This window comes from Curcuma longa, chromosome 2 (genome assembly GCF_044706935.1).
Source record: "Curcuma longa cultivar G26 ecotype Majalengka, Jawa Barat chromosome 2, ITB_CL_G26_1.1, whole genome shotgun sequence".
In the NCBI taxonomy this organism is placed as follows: domain Eukaryota; kingdom Viridiplantae; phylum Streptophyta; class Magnoliopsida; order Zingiberales; family Zingiberaceae; genus Curcuma; species Curcuma longa.
Genome location: NC_133862.1, coordinates 7701784 through 7711747, shown reverse-complemented (window position 1 = coordinate 7711747; position 9964 = coordinate 7701784). Strand labels below are relative to the sequence as shown.

At 41.3% G+C, this 9964-nt stretch overlaps 1 pseudogene; it reads left to right on the top strand.

The window, feature by feature from the left end:
* The first annotated feature begins 2191 nt into the window (after nucleotides 1-2191).
* LOC141821517 (uncharacterized) lies at nucleotides 2192-3968 on the top strand (annotated as a pseudogene).
* The last annotated feature ends 5996 nt before the right edge of the window (nucleotides 3969-9964 follow it).

The window sequence follows — 9964 nt, the reverse complement described above, 5'->3', positions numbered from 1 at the left end:
TATATATATAATATAATGCTATGCTGTATATATATATATATATATAAAGGTTGACGGTATATAGATATATATATATATATATATATATATATATAAAAAAGGTTGACGGGATACACAAACCTGGTCCTCTTTACACGACCGATTATTAATAATTTAGGGAGTAAAGAGATAAGTGTGTTTTTTAAAAATAACTGAGATTTTAATATAATTTTTAAAAGTACACCTCCAAAATTTTATTAATATTGAAATGTCTCTTGATAATTTTGTTAATATTAAACCATCGATGTCTGCAATTTAATGGTAATTCTAGAAGGATAAAGTAGTAAACATCATTTTAGATAAAGGGTATTCTGAAAGCGATATAAAAATAAAAAGTATTTTTTATATTACTAAAAGATAAGAAACATTTAAAAATTGAGAAAATTTTATTTTATCTCCTTATAACATTATGTTTTATTCTTCATCGTTTGTAAAAATAAAAAATAAATTATTTTTTTATCATAATGTTATTTTTCTCCAAAATCCAAAATAATGATTTCTTTATGGTATGTGTTACACACTTAATGCTAATTGGGGATTAATTGGATAAAGAAGTCAGATATTTATAATATTTGTCATTCTTTTGCTGAAGATAATTAATAAAATGCGTATAGTAAAAATAAAAATACTACACGATCCAATTATATTATAATAGAAAGGAGGAAGTAAGAAAATCTTTCAAATATACACACGTGTGAGGAGCAAAATTTGCCCCCAGGGCATAGTTATAATTTTTTGATTTACCTCTTCATAGATGATCGTAGGACCGATCGTGTGGGACCGATTATGAGATCGATCGTGTAGAACCGTTAGATAGTAGATTCCACCTTTTATTGAAAAAAAGTAAAATTTGTTCAAAATAAAAGTTGAGGTTGTTCATGAAGGAATAAGATAATTTAAAATGAAGGTAAAAACAAGTTTATAAGCATATTGAAGATTTTAATTGACAAATATAAATTAAAATTTAAAAAATACTTTTGAACTCCCATATGACCTTGACTTATGCTTTATAAATGAATAAGGAGTGTCTGATGATATTTATTAGTAAAAGTTAAAAAAATATATTTACCTTTATTTTTGTTATTATTAAAAGGATGATTTTGAAAAAAAAATTAAAAGAATGCTTAGTGTCTCATGTTTTAAAAATTATCATTTTTTTCTTTATACAATATTATTATAGTATTTTTATCAAAATTATTTTGTTCTAACACTCGTCAAGCTATTTCATGTTATATCAATTTTAATCAAACTTATTTCAAGTTGTAGTAATGTTTTATAGTTTTTACTAATATTGAAGTAATTTTAAAATTGGAAAGTAATTATGATTAATATTGAAGTAATTTAATTAATATTAAAATAATTTTAATCAAAATTATTATAACAATGTTGGACTAATATAAGTAAAGTGTAAAGAAGATCAATTTTAGGATAAAAATTAAAATAAAATGTCTGTTTAAATTTTTTTAAAAATAAATAGCGCTTTTAATGATAATAAAAATAAAATATGCCTTTTGATTTTGTCCTATTTTATTTATATTTTGTAAATCATAAGACGTAGAAAATAATATTCTAAACTATAAGTGTAAAATAGGAAAATATGGCAAATGAAAATTTCTCTAGAAACTATTAACTTTTGAGGTCCCGGGGCAATGTTGCCGCTGTAAGACATTCAGGTTGTCTCCCAGGAGACCCGCGGTTCGATCTCTAGCTACGACGTATTTGCAGAAATTTTTCTCCAAATGGAGAAAGCAATCAAAAGATGTTGGGCGTCTGGGTTAGTCATTTCCTCCAAATGGGGAATGCAATCAACGGATGCTAGGCGTCTGGGTTGGCCGCTGCGTGCGCTTTCCGATTTACCCTGGTAGTTGATGCAAAACTTCCGTGGGATCGGGCCGATAGTGAAAAATTTCCGTCGGATACGGCCGATCATTTTCAAGATGCGCTTCCCAATTTATCTTAGTGGTCGGTGAAAAATTTTCATGAGACCGAATCGAATCACCCCAAAGTTAGTTGAAATTTATCATTTTTTAAGGTGTATGTGACAATTATCCAAAAAAAATGATAGGGAGATGAGGAAAACAGACATCAACGGAGATAACAAACCCACCTGCCTTCTTTTTCCCCGTCCGCCAACACATCCCCACGTCCCCGCCATGCCTTTAATGGAAACGGCAGCTGGCGTCGCCGCCGCCACCGCCACCGCCGGCCTAAGCCATGCCGACTATGTTGAATCCTCTCTACGCTCCCGCGCCGGCGAATCCTGGGATGAACCATCTTTGCCCCCTCCCACTACCGCCGCCACCCGCCTCCGCTTGATGTGCAGCTACGGTGGCCGCATCTTCCCCCGCCCGAGCGATAAGACCCTATGTTACTTATGCGGAGAGACCCGCATGGTGGTCTTGGACCGCCAATCTTCTCTCGCTGAGGTTTCCACCAAGCTCTCTCAGAACCTTCTCGGCGGCCGCTCCTTCTCCCTCAAGTACCAGCTCCCCAACGAGGACCTCGACTCGCTCATCTCAGTCGCTACAGATGAGGATCTTGACACCATGGTGGAGGAGTACGATCGAATCGTGGCCGCTTCCTCCTCTGGCGCTGGGGGCGGTGCCACCGGCTCTCCCGCCTCCGGCTGTTCCTCTTTCCATCTAAGTCGGATATGTCGCCTGCTTCCTCGATTGGGTCTCTCCTGGATGAATCCGAAGTCGGAGACTTGGTTCGTCGACGCGCTCAATAGCGCCATGGATGGAATGGGAATCGACGGACTCCCTCGCGGCCTGTCCTCTGACACCGCCTCCGTCAATTGCCTCCTCGGCCTCGAGGACGACTCCTCCGTGCACTCCCGAAGTGGCGCTACAATCCCCGGCCGTGGCGGAAGGGACCACATAGATCGGCCTGAGCCGCTCGTGATCCCGCACCGGAAATCTTCCGGCAATCAGACCCGCCAAACTCACGACGTTCACTCCTTCCCTGACTCGGCGATGCTCGATACGACTTCCTCCTTCGGATCTGCTTCTTCCCCTCCACCGATCCCCCTTTCCGCATCTTCCGTCTCCTCCACCGAAAACCCTCGCAGACATTTCTCCTCCGATGACGAACAACACGATCCGGGTGTGATCTCCCATCCTCCCTCAGCAACCTACAAAACCAAGTCCGAACGAACCACCCATCCCTATTCCTGGTTCAAGGTATCGCTTCTTCTAGTATCTAATATGCAGAAAAGTTGTGATTTGCATAAGCTCTTAGCCAAAAGAACTGCTCCGATCTCTCTTTCCAGGATACTGTATTCGAATGCCACCACTGATCAAAACCGTGAGCTGTCTGTTTCCTCGGATCCGAGCAATCACGTTCCGATTCTGGCAAATGGTGTCGCCGGTTACCAGTTGCCCCAAGTGCAGCAGTCACAACTCCATCTGCAATTCCATCAACAACATCCACAGTACATCTCAGTGAATCCCCATTTCATACCCAACCCTGCCGCCGGCAACGTCATCCCCGCTTCATCTTACTACCCGATCGCCTCCCACGCAATCCAGCAATCTGCGCAAACCCACACATACGACCCCCAGATTCCCATGTACTACTACCCGCTCCGGCCACCTGCGACGTACAATCCGGCGGATCCCAGTTCCATGCCTCCCCCGGCAAAACATGCTGTGTCGGTCCCTGCTAATGGCGCATCACAAACGCCACTAATTCACATGGCGCCCGAACAAACACATCCCTTCGCCAGAGTCGGGTACCATGTGGTTCAGCACCCCAATCTGTCTCAGTCGTCGGCAACGATGATTAATTATGGATATGAATTCGGCGGCGTTGCCCGCCTGCAGATGTATTACTCTCAGGCGGCTACAGCCCCGGCATTATCTCCTCAGCGTCAGTCGGCGATCTCTGCTGTGGCATCTACTGATGCCGAGGGAAACAGAGCATCATGAGTCTACTTACTTCCAATTGTGTGATCATATATTCTATTCAATGTTCTTAGTTATTACGGAGGACTATCCATTGTTGTTAGTGAATCAAGCGTACGCCTGTTCTTATAGGAACAAGTAAAGGTGGTGTTAGTCGGAGTTCCTGGTGTTGAGTCCTTGAGTCCACAAAACCTTGTGTTTTGTACACTACATCTGTCAATAAACTTACAAAGATTTGAATGCACTTGGAGTCTCCTTTTTCATCTGCTCGAACTCCTCCTCTCCGTTTGCCTTTGAAATAGAAATTTCGATCCTCCGGTGTGCTCTCAATGACCTACAAGTCAAAGTGCATCATTGGAGGGTTGGCGTTGCTGACGGCTCCTCCGACGGTCAAATCATCACTGGCTAAAAGATGAAGCTTGCGTAAATGCGAGAGAAAGAAATGCCAAAGAAAGAGAAGAGTGATTGTTGGTGAAGAAGAGTTGTCTTTATGTGTGATAAATCATTCCCCTTTAACTTATCTCCATCGGTTCTCATATAGTCGACGGAAAAAAATCTCCACGTGGGATGTCAATTGTCCGCTTGAGAGGCAGTTAGGGCACTGAAGACAACCATTAGATTGTATACTGATATTGTCAGCCCATTGATCAATTGTCACCTTCTGCAAGTTGTCGAAGGCTGTTGGGTAATTGATCAGGTGTGTAGTTGTCAGAAGTTAATTAAGGTCGACTGAGTTTGCTGAGTTAAAATGAAAAATCATGAAGTGAATGTCGAATCAATCAAGTCGCTCAATTGTCGAGTTGGTTGAGTCCAAATGGGGATGTCATAGGATGAAAGTCAAGTACTTAGATCTTGACCTTTCTGAGTTTGAACAGGACTTCTATGGTCAAAGTGTCCAAGCATCAAGTGAGACGAGTTACCCGAGTGCCACCTAATTTGAATGGGTCATCGCTAGTTGCCTGAGTGTGCTTGAGTGTTGCAAAGTTCGAGTGAGAAAAATGCCAAGTCAAGAAATCAAGTGTTTGTCCGTCAAGTTTTGCCCAAGTGCAGATCCCAACAAGTTGGTAGTCGGGTCTAAGTGGGTCATCGAGTGCTCGGAAAAGGAAGTTGTCGGTCGGGTGCTTGGGAAAGTAGGTTGACCTTCATGAGTTAGCAGCCGACCAAGGGGGCGTTTGGTTGGAGCCTTTTCCATTTTCATTTTCTAATTTCCGTGAAGTTGTTGTTTGGTTTACGTTTTCTAATGTCGTTTTCTAGAAAATGAAAAGGCATTCTCTTAGAAAATAGAAAACAATGAAATATCATTTTCTGATCGGAGAAGAGAAATGAGAAGGGAAATGAGAAAATGGGAAAACGCGGCACAGTAACTCCTCCGCGTATCATCGCTCTTGCTGCGTTCGATTTTTCTCCTGCTGCGTGGAGGCTGGCGGAGGCGGGTGGGGAGGCTGGCAGAGGCTGGCGGAGGCAGTCGCAGAGGCGGGTGGAGGCTGGCGGAGGCGGGCGTAGAGGCTGACGGAGGCGGGTGCGGAGGCTGGCAGAGGCGGGCGCGGAGGTGGAGCTGCTCGTGGAACAGAGAAGCGCAGAGGCGAAGGCGGGCACAGGCAGAGGCGGGCGCGAGGCGGAGGCGCGGGCGCGGGCGGAGGCGCGGGCGCGGGCGGAGGCGCGGGCGGAGGCGGAGGCGGAGGCGGGCGCGGAGGTGGGCACGGAGGCTGGTGGAGGCGGGCGGAGGTGAAGCTGCTCGTGATCGTGGCGGTGAAGCTCCCCGCGGGCTCGTTCGGTGCGCCCTAAGGCACCGCAGAGGCTGGCAGAGGCGAGCTCGTCGCTTCTCAGAAGCCAAACGTATTTTCCCATTTCCTTTTCTAGAAAATAGAAAATAAAATACCATACCAAACGCATTTTCTATTTTCTAAAAATTAGATCAGAAAATAGAAAAACAGAAATAGAAAATAGAAAATAGAAAAAAAATTTCAAACCAAACGCCTCCTAAGTTTTTTTAAGTCTAAACGGGAAATCATGAGGTGAATGCCGAATCAATCCAGTCACTAAACTGTCGAGTTGGTTGAGTCCAAATGGGATGTCGTAGGATGAAAGTCAAGTATTTAGATCCTAGCCTTCCTGAGTTTGAATAGTACATCTATGGTCAAAGTGTCCGAGCACCAAGTGAGCCGAGTTACTCGAGTGGCACCTAACCCGAATGGGTCGTTTCTAGCTGCTCGAGTGCGCTCAGTGTTGCAAAGTCTCAGTGCTTCTTGAGCCTGATAGTAGGAAAAATGTCGAGTGAGGAAATCAAGTGTTTGACTGTCAAATTTCGCCAAAGTGCAGATCGCACTAGTTGGTGGCCGGGTTCAAGGGTCATCGAGTGCTTGGAAAAAAGAAGTTGTTTGGTCGGAGTGCTTGGGAAAGTAGGTTGATCTTCAAGAAGTGAGGTCGAATGCCAGGAGTAACTCCGAATATTGTCCGTCTCTATTAAGAGATTGCGGCCTTGTTAAAACTTGGTGTTTACGCTTGGAGAATTTTCATTTACCAGAAGATCTTGTTGCAGACGGAAAGAACAGCAATGGCTTTGAAGTCCCAGAGTGTCTTGCTCACTGGTGATACTGGAAGCAGCATTTGTGCCATTGTCTGCTTTTATCATTTGATTGGCAAATGACAGCGATGGATTTATCCTGAACAGTTGGATTCCAAGACTTTACGTTGGACAAGCTTGTTCTTTGCCAAGGACATGCGTCAACCTGTGCACAGAAGAAGAGAGCCAGAGACATAAGGCATCCAATTCCAGTCCAATGCTCCAGAGACCATGAACTTGCCATGAATGACCGTTTTCATGTGGTGTAGCTTTGGATGCCATTCAGCCACAGTGTAGAGGAAGAAGCCATTGGGAGTGTTTCTGGTCAAAGGTTGAAGGTTTGTGCCTTAAAGTCTGACCTGAAGTTTATGTGCCATGGCTCCGAATTATCGTATCGAGCTACTATTTTTGATCTGCATGCATGTCCTCCTATTACAATACAACCAGCCATTACTTTTTAGCTTCTTCCTAGTGAAACGACATGGCTTTGGCCCACTGAAGCAGTAGTCTTTCTTTGACCTCCTGTTAGAACAGTGAGAGAGATGACATCCAAGAGTAGCTTGAGAGTATGGGAAAAGAAAAGACAATTATCCTTTAATGTTCCGGTCTGACAGTGGATTAAATTTTTGACAAATCTTCTATGATCGACTTTTATAATGAACTAGCAATAGTTTTGCCATGTAGGATCAGTTGAAGGAGTTGACCGTAAAAATTGACTAGAGGAGTCGGCCATCCAAAAATCATCTATCAAAGAATTAATTGTCAAAAAAAATAGTCACTACCGAAAAGACTTAATAAGAGATTAAAAGTAGAAGGGCAAGGGGCACTTTGGCTTTGCCCTTCAAATCAGAGTAGAAAAGTGGATGGAAAAATCATAGATGATCATACATAACATAGCCACTTTCTAAAGCTCCCTTCCCTAATCTTATATAAGAAGATAAGTCTAAAAGACATACCTCTTGGAAAGAAGACCAAAGGATGCATCCCATAAAGGTTGTTGTAATAATCATTGTGCCCCTTTATTTATTGCATCTCTTCGCATGTTGAGAGTTTGAGAAGTCGAGAGTTCAAAACCTACCACATAGCTCTTAATTATATTGACCAAATCTAACCTTGTTCTACGTTGCTTCTATATTGACCTAGTCAAGGGTCTGCCACGTGGAACCTCTTACTTACCTTCGCATCACAAGAATCTCCTTCAACTCTAGTAAAAGAAGGACGTAGTCCGATTGACTGGACAATTAATGCATCAACTACTCTGAGATCCTTGACATTAGGGTCAATATGGTTGAGATGTTGGTGTGAAGATGATGCCATGAACTTTCAAGGCGAAAAATCAATTTACGACTAAGTGTTAGTTGGAAGAATAAATGACAACTCTGTCCATGACATAGGAATATATGCTATAGGTGATTTTGTTTTTGAGAATATGCAGACGGTGCTGCTTCTATAGAGGAAAATTTATAGACGGCTTTGTCTTTGACAGAGAAAAATTTATAGGCAACGCTGTCATTGACGAGAAAAATTTATAGTTGACTTTGTCCCTGACAGAAAAAAAGTTATAGACGACTCTATCCTAATAGAGGAAAATTTATAGGCGATTCTGTGTCTGATAGAGAAAAGTTTGCACTATCTTAGACAGTGAAGGGGTAAAAGCAGTACGGAAAAGATTATCAAATTAATAATACAAGTGAATTATAAAAGGAGCAAATAAGAAATCACGAGTGTTTGTGCTTTTGTCCCCGAAAGAGGTGCCATCAGTAAACTAAAGACTAACTCTGCTGGAGTTAAGACTTTTGAAGTAACTGATAATTTCTTAAATTTGCATTTCTGTAGAGGTTGTATATCTGTTTCAGGAGTTGACCTTGATGTTCTCCTCAATTGCACTTGCAAAAGCATTCATAATAAAACAGAAGCAGATGAAGATGAAGATGATGCTTGTCTTAAGTGCTAAAGCATCTTGTTGCAATGGTGTGATTTGGGGATATATTCCTTCATAGCCATCATAGCATGTTACACTAGCGACTTCTGGAAGAGCATAGCTAATTGAACTCTTCATTTGGGGTGCCCTTTGACTTGAGTCTAATTCATAATTGGCACTAAGGACTGACACTAACACTCTTTGTTATATTTTGGTTGAAAAAGAACTTATACAACATAACGTGCCAAATAGTAGATTTCTAAAATATTTTCTGATATAGTTACTGATAAGCTGAGCCACCAAACAAGGATTGTTTCCAAACAGTGCTATGAATATTTGATTTTTGTAATTGCTTCATACAAATCTGTAACTCTGAAGCTGAATTTAAAACTACTTTCACTTGATATATCATTAGTCTAAGAGGCAAAAGAGTCTCCACATAAAACTTTGAATCACAGAAGGTCATCTTTGATGAACATAAACTAACTTGATGCATTGTTAATTCATATGGGAAATAGACTTTGGTGTTTCTCTTGGTAAAAATCATAAACACAAGAAGTAATGAAAACCTACAAAAGAATAGCTTAATAAAAAATACCCAAAACTTCCAAAAGAATAATTTAGTAAGAAAATAACCGTACTAGATATGTTCATCCTGATTTGAGCATGGCAGAAAAAAATACTCATCATATAAATTGCTAGATGATATTGTTATTAAAAAATAAATTAAATGCGGCCATGATAAAGTCCATGACTTGCAAGTGATAGGAGAAAAAAAACCCAACAAGCTGATAGAAGCAAACCTTTGTCTCAATTTGGGGCATCACCTCGAAAGTTTGAACTGGAGGGACAGAAGCTCCACCGACCAGGACACGGCACGTGCAATGTGAATAGAGCATCCTATGCTAGTTTGGTTTAGACATTATGCTAATTTGGTTTAGACATATTTTTTCCACATCGTTGCATAGAGAACATGCAAACTACAATTCTTTGTTTGGAAACAACAATATCAACAACTTATACCCATGGGAAGGCAGAGGAAGAGGTGGGACAACATTGTCATCGGGCGAAAAATATGCACCATCAGCAGCATCGATGGAGATCGATGAGGTGAGAGAATGACATTGACTGAGTCAACCAAGGCCCGTCCGTCTCAAATCATTGAGCAACCCCTCGAAATTGTTCCTACTCTCACTGAGGAGCAGGATGCGGTTGCGAAGAAGACCGATCAATGTTGTGTGCTTCAACGACGATAGAAGAAATAGAGCAAACAATGAGGGCAATCTATTAGTATAATTGATCTCCATGGTTTTGATATTTGTTTAATAATATATTTAAGCGTCTGGTTAAGGTTGACCTAATCAAGTAAGAAATCTAATCAGGTCAAAATTGATCGGATGACTAGTAAAGAGAAATCTAATCAAATCAAAATTGATTGGATGATTAATAAAGGAAAAATCTAGTTAGATTAAAGTTGACCGGATGACTAGAAAGAAAAAAGCCCCGTTAGTTCAAGGTTGACAAAATTATTGACAA